This window comes from Diabrotica virgifera, chromosome 6 (genome assembly GCF_917563875.1).
Source record: "Diabrotica virgifera virgifera chromosome 6, PGI_DIABVI_V3a".
Lineage (NCBI taxonomy): Eukaryota > Metazoa > Arthropoda > Insecta > Coleoptera > Chrysomelidae > Diabrotica > Diabrotica virgifera.
Genome location: NC_065448.1, coordinates 206,383,620 through 206,404,329, shown reverse-complemented (window position 1 = coordinate 206,404,329; position 20,710 = coordinate 206,383,620).

Here is a 20,710-nt window from a genome sequence, read left to right as displayed (position 1 = left end):
AAAGGCATATACTCTCATCTCTGAGCCAGCTAGGCTAGCAGCTATAAAATAGTATACGTATAATTTACGTTGGCGAGCAAAAAATTTAGGTCACATTGAAATTATTGTAATCTTTCGTTGGGATTTTCGGTTGTAAACTTCTGCTTGTGGTTGTAAACCATTAGTACTGTATTTTGTAAACTAACTTTAATAATCAATAGTAAATTAATAGCAACATTTTCGTTTTTGAGCTTTACTTAGAAGAAGTAACAACTTTAGAGTTAAAACAAAGTGCGACTTATTGTTAAGAAACTGATAAACAAATTATTAAAACTAAAAATTATATTGGAAAAAGTCTTCATCAATAGCGTGTGTTTCTTCCTCTTGCATTAATGACAGCTTCTAGACGACGAGGTATACTTTCAATGAAATTACGAATTGCATTCTGGTCGATGTATCCCATTCTTGTAATAACAACTCTCGTAGCTTCTGGGCAGTTCTTTTGGAGCGAGAGAATGCCTTCGAATCTTCTTCTTCAGGTTCCTTCTCCTATCGGAGGTTCGAAATCATCATCGCTATTTTAATTTTATTGGCCGCACTTCTGAATAATTCTAATGAGCTGCAACCGAACCACTCTCACAAATTTCTTAGCCAGGATATTTTGCGTCGTCCTGGGTTTCTCTTCCCTTGCATATTTAACCTAAGTAATACGTACTTCTCGCCCCTCATTATACGACCCAGATATTGAATCTTTCTAATTTTAACAGTTTTTATGACTTCACATTCTTTCTTCATTCTTTGTAACACCTCTATATTAGTTACTTTTTCAGTCCACGATATTCTGTGGATTCTCCTGTAGCACCACATCTCAAAGGAGTTTAATTTTTTGATTTCAGACTGTTTTATTGTCCACGCTTCCATGCCGTATAGTTAAGTAGAAAAAACGTAATAATGTAGCATTCTTGTGCGGATCTCTAGATTAAGGTTACGGTTGCAAAGTAAGTTCTTCAGTTTTATGAACGTGTTTCTTGCCATTTCTATTCTAGATCTGATTTCTTTCGCCTCTTTTCGCTTTCTAGATCTTCGCCATCTTCGGTTAGCCACGTTCCTAAATATTTATATGTTGTTACTCTTTCGATCGTTGTATTATTGATGATCAGGTTATCTACATTTTGTGGTTTTTTTGAGAATATAATTGATTTCGTTTTCTTGAGATTTATTTGCAGTCCGTACCTTTCACATGCATTGTATACAGTATACATGTTGCATTATGTACTGTAAATCTTCCATGTCACTTGCAAATATGACCGTATCGTCCGCATATCTAATATTATTAATGCTATTTCCGTTGATCAAAATACCTTCCACAATATCCAATAAAGCATCTTGAAATATCACTTCAATGTAGACGTTGAATAAGAGTGGTGAAAGTATGCACCCTTGTCGAACTCCTCTAAGTATACTTACTTCCTCTGTCAGTTCTCCTTCGACTCTTACTCTTGCTTTCTGATTTTGATACAGATTCGATATAATTTGTAGATCTCTACTATCTATGTTTTTGGTCTTAAGAATACTTAAAAGCTTTTTATGTTGAACTCTGTCAAAAGCTTTTTTAAAATCTATGAAGCAAGCATATATGTCCTGATTCATATCCAGACATCGTTATGTATGATTTTAAGGAAGGTTTTCAATGTGTGGCTCATTAATTCAATTGTACGATAGTCATTGCAATCTTTAGCATTTGTGATTTTTGGAATCGTTACAATAGTTGAGAGAAGCCATTCTTTGGGTATGTGTCCCGTCTTGTATATGGAGTTAAAAAGGTCTACCAAGAGATCAATATTATCTTCATCAATTATCTTCAATAGTTCAATTGGTATTTCATCGGGTCCTGGAGCTTTTCTACCTTATGTGTGTTTTATGGCATAAATAACTTCCTCTTTCATTATTTCTGGTCCTGTGGTTTCTCCGTCAATTTCTAATTGTTCTACTTTTTGATCATAAAATAGGTGTTCAATGTATTCTTCCATCTACGTAATTTGTCTTTTGTTTCAGTTATAGTGGTACCATCTACATTTGTTAATATCCCGATTGGTTTGTTACGATTTCCTGAAATCATTTCTTTAACCTTCTTATGGGTGTTGAAAGTGTCATACCTTGCCTCACATTCCTCAATTTCTTGACATTTAATGGACATCCGTGTTTCCTTAGCTTGTTTTATTTTCTGTTTTATTTGTTTATTAATTTCTTGATATTTAATTTTATCTTTGTTTTTATGTATTTTTCTTTCGTCCATCTTTTCGAGAATTTCTTGTGTCATCCATTCTTGATGGGCAGCTTTTGTAAATGTTAATGTTTTCCGTCCCACAGTCTCTATTGTGTTCTTTATATTCTTCCATTTTGTTTCAATATCTGTAGTGTTCTTATTTTATTGTTTTATTTCTTGGATACTCTGATTTATTTTATTTCGAGTTTCTTAACTTTCTGATTAACAATTGTAAGTAACCTAGTAGACTTTTTACCATATTTTATTATTACCTATATCCTGTTATCGTTTGAGCTATTTGACCACCAACAATTGATTTAAATGTGTGTATTAATAAGTGTATGGCACCTATGAGAATTTCCATTTAATCTCTACCAATAGTAGCTATCGAAGAAAAATAGTAATTGGCAGGTAATTTGTATTGTTTATTGCTTGTGTTGATTTTATTAAATTGTTTTCGTTCAATACCTGCTAATAACCTACAATGTGTGATCTAGATCTTTTCATTAATGGTTTTCTCAATCTTACATTCATATTTGCTACTACTGGGTTATGGTCCGAGTTTACATCTGCTCCAGGGTAAGTCTTCACTACTTTATTAGAGTTCTTGTACCTGTTCCTTATCAAGATGTAATCTATCTGATTTCTTATAATTCTATCTTTGTTGTCTCCAGGAGCTTTCCACGTGTAGAGCCGACGATCTGGTAATTTAAACATTGTATTCATAACTACCAGTTCTTCTGTTTGGCACATCTGAATAAGTCATTCACCCCGCTCATTTCGCTCTCCCAATCCATATATTCCAACACAACAGTCCACACTTCCTCTGCCCACTTTGGCATTGAAGTCACCCATTAGTATCAGAACTTCACGTTTTGTTGTTGTTTTTATTATTGTTTCCAATTGCTCGTAGAAGTCTTCTATTTCTTGTTCCTCCTTGTCAGCTGTTGGTGCATATACTTGAATAACATTCATTTTCGCCATATTGGTGTTAATTTGTAAAGCGGGGTGAAACCAAGTACGGATTTATCTATTTCCTTGTTTACCATTATGGCCACACCATATCGGTTTGTTCTGTCAGAATATCCACTATAATATATAGCTCCGTTTCTAGTCCGTTGTTTTCCAGACCCTGGCCATTGTACATCGCTTATTCCTAGAATTTCGATATATCTTTCCATTTCTATCGCAGTATTATCTTCTTTACCTGGTTGTAGTAACCTTTGTACGTTCCATGTTGCAATTCTCATATTTCCTCAAGGATACTTCCTTCGAATACTTCGGCCTAACTCATCCCTGTCATGTTCGATAGGATTCATGTCTGGACTGTGGTGGCCAATCATACCGATAAATTCCCACTTCATTAAAATATTCTGTGACAACTTGGGTAGTATGGGGTCTAGTATTATCTTGCATAAAAATGCCATGTTCGCCCATACTACTCATGAAATGCATAAGATCATCTAAAACTTCCGTCATGTATCTGTGAACAGTAAGGGAGACATTTTGTAGGGAGACTAACTCTGTGCGTGCTTGTGAAATAATTCCTGTCCAGGCCATAACCGACCCACCGCCAAATGGGAGTCGCTCATCAATACAAAGCCACAGCATATTTTTCTCCGGATCTTCTCCATATTCGACGACATCCGTGTAATCCATTGAGACAAAATCGCGACTCAGCTGAAAACAGTACGTTGCTTCAATTTACATGATTCCAATGCAGGTGAGTCTGAGCAAAATTTAATCTTGCTATCCGATGCCGTCGTTGTAATAGTGGGCCTGTAGACATCTCTCTGCAAAATAATCCACCAGCTCGAAGCCCTCTTCTAACGGTACATTCACTAACATTAACATTTCTCACCTCTAGAAGTTGATTTCACAAGAAAACCTCAGAGGGTCTTCTATTCTGCAAACTTACAGACAACACAAACCGATCATCTCTTTGAGTGGTGTATCGATTTCGCCTGGATCCTGGTCTTCTGGTTATTAGAGCAGTCTCCTCATAGCGCTGGTAAACATTTTGAACTACACATAGACTCCTTCTAACAATTCTAACAATTCTTGCAGTTTCACGTTGTCCAGAGTCACTTTGTATCAATGCTACAATTCTTGTCGTAGTAACAGGATCTAAAGGCATTATGATTCGTTAGATATACATCACCATTAACAATATAGGTACTGTATCACCGATAGGTTTTACACAAAAAAATAACACTTAATTGGAAAAATTGGCAATTAACTGTAAGGTTCCACTAGAGTGAATGCATCCTTTTCATAAAAAAAGTCGTAAACGTCGTAAATACGGTAACAGTAGGAGACGGAACTGACAGATAATAATAACAAATGATACATCGTTTTTCGGAAAGCAATATATCAGCTTCACTCAAAAATAGAAAGTCACCAGGACCAGACGGAATAACCAACGAGCTTCTAAAATACGGAGGAGAAAGTATAACCCTAGAGATGACAAAATTTATATAAAAATTAATATTCCACTGCAAGATACCAGATGCATGGAGAAACAGGATAATAATACCCATGTTCAAGAAAGGAGACAAAGAAGACCCCAACAATTATAGAGGTATAAATCTAGTGAACACCGCACTTTAACTAACCACAAAAGTCCTAACCAACAAAATCAATAAACTAACAACTTTATCAGATGAACAACAAGGATTCAGATCCGGAAGATCCTGCGTAGACGCCGTATTTGTACTGAGACAAATCACAGAAAATGCCATCGAGTACAATAAACCAGCATATCTATGTTTTATAGACCTGACAAAGGCTTTCGATCGCATCCAAGTCGAAGACGTCTATACACTTACTCTATAGAAGAAACATACCAATCAATATTACACAAGCCATCGAAAACATCTATGTACTTCCATAATCGAATACAGGCAAAGATAAATGGAAAACTAACACAGTTTATATACCAGTACAAAGCGGAGTCAGACAAGGTGACTCGTTAAGCCCACTTCTCTTTAATATAATAATGAACGGAATATAGAAGCAGTACGTAAAGGTCATGGTTACAGAATGGGAAACAAAGAAATCCAAATATTATGTCATGCAGACGACGCCGCATTAATCGCCGAGACAGAAGACGATCTCCAAAGATTATCACACATATTCAATACAACAGCTAAGAAATAAAATATGATAATATCAGCAGAAAAAAACCAAATGTATGACAACATATAAATAGCCACTACGATCTAAAATCGAAATTGATGGGAAAATAATAAAGCAGGAAGCAAGGTTTAGATATCTGGGTCTGGGAATAGATATAACCAGTTACGGAGGTGTTGAAGAGGAAGTACGACAACAAAGCTTAAAAGCAGGTAAAGCGGAGGAATCTTTTAATAAATGACACAATCTGGAAGAACACCTAAGACAAGACACAAAAGCAAGAATCTATAAAGCAGCAATTAGACCTATATTGACATACACGGCGGAGACAAGACCTGACACATTTAAAACGAGAAGACTACTAGAAACAACAGAGATGAAAATACTTCGACGAATATCAGGGAAAAGTCTGTTGGATAGGGAAAGAAGCGAAAACATAAGAAGATCATGCAATGTAGAAGACATAAATGGATGTGTGACAAAACGGAAACAGATGTGGAACGAACACGTTAGTAGAATGGCAGAGGATAGGATAGTACGAATAGCACGACATATGTCACCAAATGGACGAAGAAGTATTGTCAGACCAAGAAAAAGATGGTGCGATAATTTAAACAATTTAGGAGGCTAATATTGAAGAAGAAACAGGCTTTAAAGCCTACATACAAAAAGGAAGAAGAAGAATATATCAACGCCTACTAAGAAACCGATACAACCGTAAACAAATTTCCCTCCAAACACATTTAAATGTGACCTAAATTTTTTCCCGCCAGTGTATATGATAAGGAAATTAAAGGAAGAGTGTGAGCTATGGGACTCAATAAATATGTGTAAAGGCCGAATATTTGTTTATATTATCCGAGGTTGCAAATTTGAACTTCAGTAAGTTTAGAAGAGACTATTAAGAGTTTTAAGACTTTTCAGTATTTATGGTCAGTGATAGCCAAGATAGTACTTGTATGCTATGAAATATATAGAAATGGAAATAGCACGGGGAAAACAAACCACGAAAGCACTCCATAGACTGATATGGAACAACATTCTAACCAAAAAAAAAAAAAACATAAAAAGGATCTTTCAGAGCATATAGCGCTAAATATTTCCCTATATGGAGAGGAAGTATGGCCAATGACAACAAGAATAGAGTTAAAATAAGAACAGTTGAATTGTACTTTATGAGAAGAAGAAAGTTAGCATGGGCAGCATTCGGCAAACTGAACTATATACTCAGAAATCAGCAAATTCAACTACATCTTAGATCTAAAGTTTTTGATGCATGCGTTATTCCGATATTAACATATGGGGCACAAACATGGACAATCACAAAAAAGAATATGAACATACTCAGAGTCACTCAACACGCGATGGAAAGAGCAATGCTTGGCATATCACTTAAGGACAGGAACACAAACACATGGATAAGACAGAAAACCAAAGTCACCGATGTGGTACAAAAATCATTAAAATTGAAATGGGAATACGCTAGGAGCGATCTAAACAAATGGCACAGAACAATTCTAACCTGGAGACCATACGAACACAAAAGACCCAGAGGCAGACCTCCTATGAGATGGACAGATGATCTGAAACGAACTGCCGGGAAAAATTGGTTACAAGTAGCGTACAACAAAAAACAATGGAAAGGAAGACTTGAAGAGGCTTATGTTCAGATGTGGACGTGAATGGCTAGACGATGAAGAAGAAGAAGAGATGTCTACAAATCACTAGAGAGGATAGAATAAAAACAGGGAAAAGTAGAAAAGAATGGAAGTAGAATGCTCAATTACAAAAACGTTGAAATGAAAAACAGAGTCCTGCAGTGGTACGGGCATGTAGAAAGAATGCCAGAGCACAGGTGATCGAAAAGAATATTGGACTGGGATCCGCCGGGAATAAGACGGAGAGGAAGACCTGCTATGATATGGAAAACGTACATAGGAACTGCTATGATAGATAAAGACCTCACTGACCTCAAAAAGGGTGACTGTTAGAATAGAGTGCTGTGGAGGACGAAAACTGTTAACTCATAATTAGACCGGTCTAGTTAGACTCAAAAATAGGAGTGAGGTTACATTAATTACCATCAAGCTGAAAATTAGCAGGATTGTTCAAAAGACCATCATAAATGAAATCTTAAAAGTCCTCATAAATCCGACCCAATCTAAAAAATTTACGCGAGGTCAAAAGTCACCAAATATGGTTTTTAGCGATTTTCAGCGAAACGGTAATTTTTATCATAAAATTAGTTCTAACAAAAAATGTAGATTAGATAGTTATCTATGAAAAATATCTTAATACTTTTTTTCGTAAGAACCACCGTTTTTGAGATACAACGATTCAAAGAGTTGAAAGAGTTCTAATCGTCATAATAAATTGTACACCACGTATACGCATCACTGAAGCTGTAATACAAGTAAACATAATATTCTATCGGTCAACTTAACTTATATTACACATAATAATATAAGATATTATAAAAATGATAATGTTTCTACTATACAGCTTGCGGTCTTCCGAGGGATGCAATGTATAAGCTGCATTATATTACAGTGCCAAAAAAAAATCTTTACAAAGTGAATGTAACGCGAAAATAATAAGAATTATTATTTCAATTTTACGGCTTATTCCCAACAAAAATATTAAATTGATATGACAAAGTATTAACTTATAATAATTCTTCTTACTTATTCGTCTTATTCAATTTGTAAAGATGGGTATTGTCGGAATAAACACGTTTTATCGGTAGGTCGGCTAATCTAATCACTATATCTATTCTTTTCTCAGAACGATTTAAACTTAATAATGAAAGCGAACTTTCTAGGCAAAATGTTTATTGCTAAGTACTAATAAACATTTCAATATACAATAAACTTTATGCAAATGTAGTTTGTTTACTAATATGCAAATAACACCGTTATCTTCTTGGGTGGCGAAATCCTTCAGGTAGATGACACCCTCGAGGTATTAATTAGTCTTGAGTCTATTACTACTCCGGAGTGAAAATATGTGTTAAACCTAATATATTACTTGAATGTGCTGAAGTTAAAAAAAAACTAATTTAACTCCACAAGAAGTTATTTCCAACAGAATTAGCTTTCTTCTCTCTATGTATGGAGCGCCTAAAAAAATTACGTGTTTAGATAAGTTTCGATATGCCTGTTTCTTTAAAAATACTCGAAATAAAAAACAAGTGCAGTTATCTTGTCTTTCTCCTTCCTCAGCGGCTGCTCATCAACATATTTTTCGGGTATATTACCAAGTTCAAGTGTGTCTTGGTTATCAGCTAGATCCAAAAGACTGGGGATTGAAATTAGTCGACAGTTCATTAGAACCAATTCAAACTTTACTCCCACCTGCTGCGCCTGAAAAACTCCTGAACACAATTTTTTGCAATTGTAAAAAGGGATGTAGCACTAAATGTGGTTGCAAAAACGTTTGACTGTTTTGTTCGGTAGCATGCACTAGTTGTCAAAAGCGGTCGTGCTCCAATGTTGAATCACCAACAATTGAGGATTCATTTGATTCTATCGAGGAGCCATGCGATGTGTCATTATTGACGCAATTTACTTGCATCCAGGATGAACAAGAAGAAGAACAAAAAGAAGAAGAAGAAGAACTAGAAGGTGAAGAAGAAGAAGAAGAACGAGGAGAAGAGGAAGCAGAAGTATTAGAAAATTATGAACCAGTTGGATAAATTTTGTTTTTTTTTATTTATACCGCTTTTTATAACTTTTATCATTTTTAACCCTTGCCAATATCAATTATTCAATAGCTTCAAATTAAACAGAATCATTACAGATCCGTGGAATAGGAATACTAGGGACACCACGTTAAAAAATGCGCTAAGTACACTACCTCAAAGGTGGTGTGGAAACGTGTGCGCATATTATGACGATTACAACTTTTTGAATCGTTGTATCTCAAAAACGGTGGCTCTTAAGAAAAAAAAGTAATAAGACATTTTTTATAGATAATTATCTAATCTATATTTTTTGTTAGAACTAATTTTATGATAAAACTTACCGTTTCGCTGAAAATCGCTAAAAACTATATTTTATGACCTTTGACCCCGCGTAAATTTTTTAGCTTGAGTCGGATTTACGAGGACTTTTTAGATTTCATTTATGATGGTATTTTGAACAATCCTGCCAATTTTCAGCTTGATGGTAATTTTTGTAACCTCGGATGTGTAAGTTGACCGGAGTAAATGGGAAGAAGCCGAAGAAGAAGAAAAAGATTTATATAGGATACTGAAATTCTGAAATCTATGGGTAGTCTTATACGCTAGTTTACCAAAAGGTTATTAGGACCCATATAATTATTTGTGGAACCTGTTCTGAGGACTGATCTAAAACGGTATACATCCTTATCTACAAAAAAAATTTGAAAGTTATATGCGAAAATTATCGCAAAACATCGCTCATTTAACATACCAGCAAAGTGATGCTGCGGATTATATCAGACTGCCTTCTGCCTTTAAGAAATGGGCAAACCCCACCATTTATTGATCTACCTATAAAAATCTGTAAAAAGTGGAAAGTGAACTTACTGAGTGTTTTTCTTTAAACAAGGGGATGCGACAAGGATGCATAACGAGTCCCATGCTCTTCAACATATACGACGAATGGATTATGAGATATGGTTATAATAAAATAATAAAAATAATTTCTATCTTTGTGAAATCGGTGCACACCTGAGAGACCGCCGACGTTCGAATACAATAAGCGTAACAATGAAATCGACTTTACTAAGTAACAAGACATTTACTCAACACACACACAACACATTTCACTATAATCTGATTGCGACTGGCTGAATGATATCTACAGTTCATTCGGGTAAGCTATGCACTAAATGTAAATATTAGTTTACAGCGATGTCGTCATCAGGAACATAGAGATGGCTTTTTCTTTCGGTTTTTGAATATTTTTGGATAAGAGTTAGTTGTATAATCTCGCAAATTATTCATTAATGTAATTAATAGGATTATTTTTTCACTATCTATGTATTCAATGATTACAATGAACCAATGAACTATATACTATACAATAAAAACTAATAATCGAGAAAATAGAAAAAGTGATAAAGTGATTTTAATAATATACTGTTACTATGGAACGAGTAGATAAATTTTGAACACCTTTAACAACTAATATCGTTGTTTACATGCACTGAATGTCTTACTGAAATTGAGTATATATTATTAAAATAAACATACTATTATGCTCTGTATTTTCTCCTTGTTATGAGATTAAGATGCCTCTTATTACTTAGAATAATTAATTAATTATTTTAATTGCTACTCATGAAACAAAACCAAAATTTAATAAAATTTTTCAATAAAAAACATATTCTCAGGGCTAATTATTGATTGTATGTATTACCTTTTTTGTGGCTTCTAGTATTTCCCGTTGCTTGCTTTATCCAAGACGAACAGGGAAAAATAAATATACTCAAAAACTCTTATAAATTTTATAACTACTATTTAATAAACAAACCTTTAATTCTATTATCTCCTTTTTGTGAACCAAATTCATTCAATTGAGTCGGTAGACTGTTCTTATTATTATTATAAAAAAGAAACAAATTTTAATTTCCACTTTTTGAATAGATTAATTATATCTTCTATGAACTTATGAATGAATAATTTATGTTGTAGTGCTATTAAGTTGACAAAAACAAATATGGTATGTAATACAAAACAACTCTCTCTTTTCACAAATAATCTGATAACCTTTGCCGACGTCCTTTTTCTTCTGCTGGATTGTGTTGTCCTTAGTTCTCCCACAACGTGCTCCTCGGATTCTGCAAACTGTCCTTCTCCTTCAAACTGTTTCAAAAAACAGCACTCGTTCGAATTCTCTCCTCAAATTAAAATTTCTGACTCGATAAAAACAATATCAATCTTTAGAATTCAAAGATTTTTTTCCTCAGCTAGGTAGATACCTAGTGCAAAGTTTATATTATACTGCTACTCGTTACAGACAGAAACCGGAATTTTTTCGGACACAAGGAGTTTGTACTTCTCGACTTGATCTCGTTTTCGTCTCACACGAATCTGCTTCCACGGTCACCACATTAACACACTTTACACAAATACACTACTTTCGAACTGGACTGATAGCTTTGGATGGTAATTACACAATGAATTCCTTTCTCATCAATTTGAAACTCATCACTCTATTCTCCTTCCATCGGTCTCCTAGCCAATCACAAGCATTCTCCACACATCATATCCCTACTTTCCTTTCTTAAGAAAAAACAGCATTGTATACAAAATTTCTTTCTTGTCAATTTCTAGGAGATATTAAAATTATTTTTATTTACAATCTAAAAAACCCTCTAGCCTAAACTAAACAAAAATGTTTACGATCGTTTCTTTCTTGGAAACCATTTAGAAAGCACTGTCCATTGTTCAATCAACCGCGGTATACATTAACTTTCTAAACAAACGTTGTAGCCCGTTTTGTTGAAATTTATAAAATGTTCGTAGAAACTTTTCCACTAAAATTTTACTCTTCCGCGAAACACTTCTTACGGCTAAATTATTGTATTTACAAAATTTGACCATATACCTACAGGGTCATGAAAACTTACGGTCTCGTGGTCTTTGACATAAAATTATTTTTCAAATTCTCCCCATAAAAATTATTTAACAATACATAAATAAATTTTCCATTGAGTCCGATCCTGGCATTGTCATTCCTCAATGTAAATATCAGCAAGGGACAATTTCAAGCTCTTTTAACCACGGACTGACAATTAATGCGTAATTTAGATATGTATCAAGGCGAGGGTGGGCGCCCCGTATGTAGCTCAACCCTGAACGTGTGTTTCGTTATGTATTTTCGGTTTTAAGTGCTTATTTTAGCCGAGTTAGTTCACGAAGTGACATGTGTGCGCAAAATTAAAAAGTAACCGACCACGAAAATGATCGGTCTGGAAACAAATCAATTTTATCGTCGTTTCAAAGGGCGGAGATCATTATTCTTTGATTTAATAGCTTTCGAGATTAACAACCTCTATTTTAATAATCGTTCTAAAAACTGATCTTACATTGTTACACAAATATAAATATGGATAAGGAAAATTATTGGCAAAAGCTCGCAAAGAGAATGTGAATATATGTAAAAGGAGATATAAAACATGATGGAGGGAAACCGTATTTTGAACTTATTGGCCCATCTTCAGTACGGTGTAGCCAAGTTAGAAAAGGAGTATGTTAACTTGGGAAAGGATCACTACAGGAGCAATGTTACCATTTTTGGTCATATTGTTAGAAGACCCTGTCATCTCAGGGCGACAACTAACACTGCCAATGAGGTAAGGCTACCTGAGTAAATAAAAAGTCATAACGTTATTAAATCTAAATTATGTTGAGTAAGCGAGTACAAATAATATAAATATAGATAAGGAAAATTATTGGCAAAAACTCGCAAAGACAATGTGAATATAAAAGGAGATATAAAAAAATGATGAAGGGCAACCGAATGTACGTATTTTGGACTTATTGCACCATCTTTAATATGGTGTAGTAATGTCCAATATAGTACCTACTCTAAATTCACAATCAAGATGCAGTAGAAATAAACAAATCAGGACACGTTCTTCAAAACTTTCATGTTCTTATTTTGCTCTATTGCTTGTTTTGTTTTTTCTACATTGTAGTTTCTTATGTCTTTTCTTATAGAGAATCTTATCTCACTCCCATCAGGCCATCTGTGGTACTACAAAGGAGAAGAGGAATTGACAGTCGGAGGTGTCGGCTTCTTTATTCACAAAAGAATTGCGAACAGAATTTTGTCAATAAACCAGATATCAACAAGGGTGGTCTACTTAAACATCAAAATGAGCACCAGATATATCCTAAAGTTCATTCAAGTGTACGCACCTACTACAGGCCATAGGCCATTCAGACGAAGAAGTCCAAATATCCTGTGCAATCAAGGTAAATCCTGGCCACTTCTTAATAATAGGCGGTGATTTCAACGCCAAAATAGGTACCAAGGAAGACCCCTCTGAAATAATATTGGGAAATTTTGGAAGCGAAGGCAGAAATGATAGAGGCAAACAACTGTTAACTTTTCTTTTGGAAAACAATCTCTATCAAATGAACAGCTTCTTTAAAAAGAAAAAACACAGAAGATGGACCTGGGAAAGTCCTGATGGAAAAACAAGGAACAAAATCGACTATTTCTTAACAAACAAAGAAGAATTATTTAAAGACGTAAATGTGTTAAACCAGTTCAGTACAAGTAGTGATCACAGGTTAGTAAGAGCTAAAATAACGATATCGATCGAAAAGGAAAGACTCAAAATGATAAATAAGAAACAGGAAACAGAAAATATCCAGGATTTCGAATTAGTTATTTTCCTAACAAGTGCAGAAAGTCATACTTTTCCGCACGCGACTGCAGTTTGCCGAACGACGCGAAGCGGGAGTTCGGCAAGCAGTCGAGTGCGGAAAAGAGACTTTCCGCAAGCGTTAGGAACAATATTTTTTCTACGAGTTTTTAAAAAATGACCAAATCTTAATCAATTAATTTAATTATTATGAAAATACATACACAAATTAATTCTTTGACAAAGTTGTCAAAACCAAACTTTCAGCATAATTGGTTAGCATGACGACGATCTTGGTTTCCATGACGACGATTCAAAACCACTGTTATTGTCTACTGATTTGACTTTCGAATATTATGTCAAAATTATTTTATTTCATCGAATTCTCGCGTTAATTTCATTAAAACATGAACACAATAAGATATATTTGAAATAAATTAGTAAATAATATCTTAATATTAGTTTATTGCATGTATTATAATTACTTTAAGGCCATGTTAACATATCTAAATTAACACGCGTGCGGAAAAGTAAAACGCGTGCGGAAAAGTAACACGCATGCGGAAAAGTAAAACGTTCTAAACTAAAACGCATGCGCGAAAGTAGACATTTTTGCACGCTCGTAAAAAAAATATATTAATGAATGATACATTGAAAGATACAACAACAACAGACATTAATATATTGAACAAACAAATAATCACCACAATACAACAGGCTCAAACTAAATATTGTCCAACAAACGAAAAAGATGAAAAACTAAGTCAACCTACTAAAACCCTTATAGAACTAAGACGACAGATGAAAGGAGGTAACAGTTCCAGCAAATAAGCGCTAAATCAAATAAATAAGAAGATCACAAAGGCAATAAGAAATAAAACTATCGGAAAAGAAACGAAAGGCAGAATTTACAAAACAGTCGTAAGATCAATAATGACATACGCGGCAGAAACACGACCTGATACAGTGAGGACAAAAGAATGCTAGAAACAGCAGAAATGAAAACCCTTCGAAAAATGGATGGTAAGACACTATGGGGTAGAGTTAGAAGTGCAGATATACCTAGGACGGAGCTGCGCGGTGAACAACATTAATAATATTATAGTAAGGACGGCGAGAGATGGTTCCCCCATAAGAAGACGATCAGTGGGAAGACCACGAAAACGATGGAATGACATCTTACTGGGGGTAAATTGAAAAACATGCAGTCATGTTTACACAAAAAGTAAAAGAAGAAGAAGTTACAGCCGATTAAATAAATAAATAAATAATTAATATCATATTTGATTACAGTCTTATCAAATTAATTAAGTACAGCATTGTCTTAAAACATTGCTTATCAAGATTGAGTGTCTGGTAACAAAGAAAACATACCGAAGTGAAAGCAGCATAATTATTATATACGGGCAATTAATGTGTCACAACTTCGTTTGCATAGAATGCGTAAAAAGTCTTCTCCATTCTTATACTTACTCGAGCTGTCAAAAGTTTCTCGCTCATTCCTGATATCTCCTCGAGTAGTTTTTGCAAAGTGAACGTATTCATTAGAATCCTCATTATTATTAATAGTGTTCGGAAAATAAAAGGATATTTTCGAATGCCCGAAAACGATTTGCTCAAAGCCATAAAACATAAAATCCATCACGAGACGTGGCCGAGGTCCACTGCGAGTTCATTGAGGTGCGCGGCACTCTTGATTACGTCCCAGTCAAACAAAACAACAGACGACCAACAACCACATCAGCAGGTCACTCAGAAATGGGTTAGTTAATTAAAAAATGAATTAGTAAAAGGAATCTGTCATAGAACAAATGAAATGCCAACCGAAGCTATTACATATAAACGCCGGTCCAGGTAGACCGTTCGTTATGATACACAAGTTTAAACAGTGACGTGCTATAAGATAAAATAAACAATAATAGGTATATATATGTAGCTTTTTTACAGCTTTGTTGTTCTTTTCCATAGCTTTATGTTATTTGTCAACTTCTTCCAGTCTGTTATTCCTTTTTCTTTTAGGTCTTCTACTACCGCCTCTCTCCATCGCTTTCGTGGACATCCTCTCTTTCTTTTATAATCAGTACTCTCCATGCTACTTTTTTGACCACTCTGCCATCGTTATTTCTTTTTATATGGCCCAGCCACTGCAACCTTCTTGATTTTATTACGCCAAGTTGAAGAAGACCGCTGCTGCTTACTGGGCGTGCAGAAGAGCTTTCGGAGCCAAATGGGGTCTGCAGCCAAAAATTCTACATTGGATATACCAATCTATGATAAAGCCTATACTGACGTAGCCCCGGGCTAGACTGTCTTCAGTCAAGGTTCAGATAGCTCATCTACAGCGGTTGGCATGTGTTGGCATCTCAGGAGCCATGAGGACCACTCCCACAGCAGCATTTGAGGTTCTGCTGGATTTATCTCCTCTACACTCATTGTAGAGCACGAAGCCATGATGGAAGCCTATCGTCTCAACTGCTCTGGATACTGGTTGGGAACGAATGGGCGGATGAGCCATTGTGACATTTGGAGGCAGGCTATCGAGTGTTGTCCTGTGATTTCTATGGTACAGAACAGCATGGCCCCTCATTTTGAGTTCTCATCCTCCTTCTTGGTTCAATTTCCTAAACGGGATGAGTGGGTAGAACGAGAACCAACACTAATCTGTCGGAATGGGCTCACCTAGTTCACAGATGGATCTAGAATGGACGAGTGGGCAGGTTCTGGAGTGTATGGTGGTAAAGTCGGATTTAAGTCTAGCCAGGCTCTCGGCTTTTATGCATCAGTCTTTCAGGCCGAGATCTTTGCGATCCTTGCATGTGCTTAAGAGATTACAGACAGGGCTTACTCAGGCAGGACCCTCTCTATCTGCTCTGACAGCCAGGCAGCACTAAGGGCTTTGGAAGCGCCCAAGATCAGCTGTAAGCTGGTTCTTAAGTGCAAGTGAGCACTGGATGATGTTGCTTTGACCAACAGGGTTAGGTTGGTATGGCTACCAGGACACACAGTTGTGGAAGATAACATCCTCTCTGCCTGTGGGACCCGAACCTGTGATTGAGGTGCCCTTCATTACTGGTCGGGGTAGTCTCAGGGAACTTCTTCTGCGGAGGTTTCAGGACTCTTGGGCCAGTTGTGGAGGTTTGAGACAGGCAAGGCTCCACATAGTGGGGACATCGAAAAGTTTTACAGCACAACTGCTTCTTCTAAATCGTAGAAGATGTTCCCTGGTTGTCAGTATGCTCATCGGTAGATTCCGAAGGCACTTCATCTGCTTGGACGGACGGATGGCTCACGGTGCTGTCTATGTAATGAGGAGGAGCAAACCTCCTCACATGCCCTCTGGGAGTACCCGGCATTGGCCTATCAGAGGTGGCAGATTCTGGGATCGGCATCTATGCAGCCGAGCCAGGCGAGGAGTTGCTTTTTAAGAGACTTGTTGCTTTCTGTGAGGCCATAAGGTTTCTGGGGGACTAGCATGGGAGCCCGGTGCAGCGTGAGCCCCAGAAACGCCGAAGACCAGGCTCTTATATACCTGGTCTGTAAGATAGTGGTGATACAATGGACCCGCCGTAGGAGGTCTAAGTGTCTGAAGGGCTCACAAGTGGGCCCTGCTCCGATGTACCATAATCATAACCCAGTCAAAAAAACAACAGACGACCAACAACCACATCGGCAGGTCACTCAGAAATGGGTTAGTTAATTAAAAAGAAGGCATAGAAGAACAAATGAAATGCCAACCGAAGCTATTACATATAAACGCCCGTCCAGGCAGACCGTTCGTTATGATACACAAGCTTAAACAGTGACCTGCTATAAGATAAAATAAACATACTGAACACTTAAAGAAAATAAAGTTAGATCAGATCTAAAAGTTAAATCATTATGCCTTTAATGAAAAATATAATAGAAATAATCATATAAGGTAAGCATGGACCCGGCAGAAGGAGAATATCATGGCTGCGGAATTTGAGAACATGGTTTAAGAAAACCTCAACGGAACTGTTTCGAGCCGAAGCGAGCAAGGTTATGATTGCTAATATGATTTCCAACATTCCAAACGGATAGGAACCAGAAGAAGAAGAAGAATCATATAAGACAACAGTTAATAACATGCTAAAAAACAAACAGGTTAAGAAATCCAAAATCAATTTGATCACGTTTTAATTGAGAAAAAAGTAAGAAATTCGCTAAAATATTAAAAAAATGTGAGGGAACGAATATGAGGCAAACCATATTAGTAAGAGCATAAAAAATAATTAGTATCAGAACCAACTACAATTCAAATACAAAAGCGGGGAAGTTCACTAATAACAAATTCAAGGACGTCTCTTCTATCCTCTTTTTCTTCGCTTGGGGTAGCATAAGGTCCTTTTCTCCTTCTTTCTTCCTGTCCGCTGTCTTTACGATGTCACCCTGTTTGTGTTCGTATAGTAGAGCCGTTACTTTGGGAGCTCGTATGGAGAAAGTCCTTTCGGAAGATGGAAGGTTCGACGTACGATGATAATTATGTGTAAACTTCTCCATAGCCTGTAAGTCCATTATACACTGTACGTTACATTTTCTTCAAATGTCTTCACTCATCGTTAGATCTCTCAGCGTATTCCCTATAATATTCTTCTCGGTACTCTCATCTCTGCCATTTCCAGTAGTCTTTGTGTCGTTGCTGTGTCGGATCTTATTTCTTATGCATATATCATTATTGATCTTGCACTGGCTTTATAAATTCTTGACTTCATCTCAGTGTTAATATGTGAGTTTTGCCATATAGTGTCTGTAAGTCATCTTACCAGTATATTTGCTTTTTTACTTAATCTATTACTTCTCTGTCTAGAGATTAAAGAAAAATCCTGAAACAGGTCGATTTAATCAATTATTTTTTTAAATGGGAATAGGGGTCATGTGGCACCTCATTTGAAAGGGTGTTCAATTCTCTATTCAGTAATATAAAGATAATATCATTATTTATACAGGGTGACCAAAAAAATAATTTTTGAATTAAATTAATTGACGCAAAAAGAAGAATGTATGTAATTTATTTAACTCAAAATACATTGTACGGCTGTCAGTAAATGGAAAAAAAATGTTTATTTCACAAATAAACATTTCTTTTCGCTTAAATTAAATCACAAACAGCCTCCCACCTACCTCTTGGCAGTTTGAACATTTAATTTAAGCGAAAAGCAATGTTTATATGCCAAATAAACATTTTTTTCTATTTTCTGACGACGATAGAATGTATTTTGAGTTAAATAAATTGCATACATTCTTCCTTTTTCGTCAAATAATTTAATTCAAAAATTATTATTTTGGCCACCCTGTATAAATAATGATATAAATGTTTATATTACTGTATAGAAAATTGAACACCCTTTCAAATGAGATGCCACACGACTCCTATTCCTATTTAAAAAAATCATCGATTACGTCACCACCCTCAGATGGATGGCGTCACTAGTATGAAATATATGCCAAAAAATTGTAATTTGAAAATAAAAATCGACCTGTTTCGGGATTTTTCTCTAACGTCGTCCATTTTAGAGAAAATGAATTTATTCCATAATTTAGATCCTCTCTGTAAAAATATGATACTCATGATACTAATATGAAGAAAATTATTAGTAACATTAAAAAGGCTTTCGTCTAATATGATTAATCGCAGCAGACCAAAAATGAAGACAGTTACATAGATGGTAGGGACATAGATAAGACACTCCCAATTGAGAAAATACCAAACTATAATTACAACATACAGTCGGAAAAATAAAAGAATACCCAGGAACGATTACATCAATCACATATTTTGTATTTGCTGATTTTTTTCCATAAATAACAAACGAGAGAGATAGATTATTAATAATCTGAATAATATGTGATTGATGTGATCGTTCATGGGTATTCTTTCATTTCTCTGACTGTAGGTCAGGCGAGTAAATCACGACCTCAGGACAAAAGTAAATACCTCAAAACAAGGCAAAGTTTTCTCTCCCTCTCCCCCGCTCTTTCTCGCTCTTTCTTCAATAGCTCTACTGTCCAAGCCGGGCTCTGGCCTTTCCCAGTATCTTCCTCCAAGCATCCCTTTCCTTGACTGGACTCCTCCAGTTATCCACCCTCAATATTTATTTAACATTGGTGTTCACTTCGTATATCCATCTCTTCCTGGTCTTCTCATTGGCCGACGTCCTACTATCGTTCCACTATAAGCATTCTACTAGGTGTTCTGTCAGTATTCATTCTTATAAGGTGCCCAGCGCAATCTTTTTACTTTTACATAATTTGCTATAGAGAGTTCTTTGTAATGTTGGCACTTACTTACTGCATGGTGGTTGAACCTTATTCTTCACATGCCATTGTCGAAAATGGATCCCAATATCCTTCTTAATTTCTTTCTTTCAAAATGTTTATTCTATTTTTCTCTCATGATCAATGTTTCTACTCCAAATGTTGCAATGGGTCGTACGATGGTTTTCAAATTCTAACGAAGTTCTACCATTACTATCTGAAAAAAGATACTGTTTCTGGACATCTTGGATTTAAAGCACCCTAAAATATGTATGTGTAGATATTGGCATTGAATCCGACCCGGGCCGACCGTCACATGTAACACCGTTGCCGTATCCTCTATTTTTTCATACTATCACGTTACAATTTTTTGTGATATTATATTTGTGTGTGAAATGTACCATTTTTGTGTATTTTAGGTATGTTCGAATATGTTATGTATATATAGGTTTTTACTTGATTATTTTAAATCATTGTGACGTTTAACTTGCTAGAAACCTTGTAATATTGTGTACCTAATGTGTTAAAAGTAAGTAGTTTTGAAACACCAATTAAGTAAAGTTTATTATGTTGTTGTTTTCACCAATTTTGAAAAAATGTGAAAACATTGAATTGTCTACGTCCGTCTGTCCGTCCGTCCGTCTTGTCTGTCTGTTTGCAAACTCAACTCCTTCGTCATTATACCAGGTAGAATGACAAATGAGGTGTCAA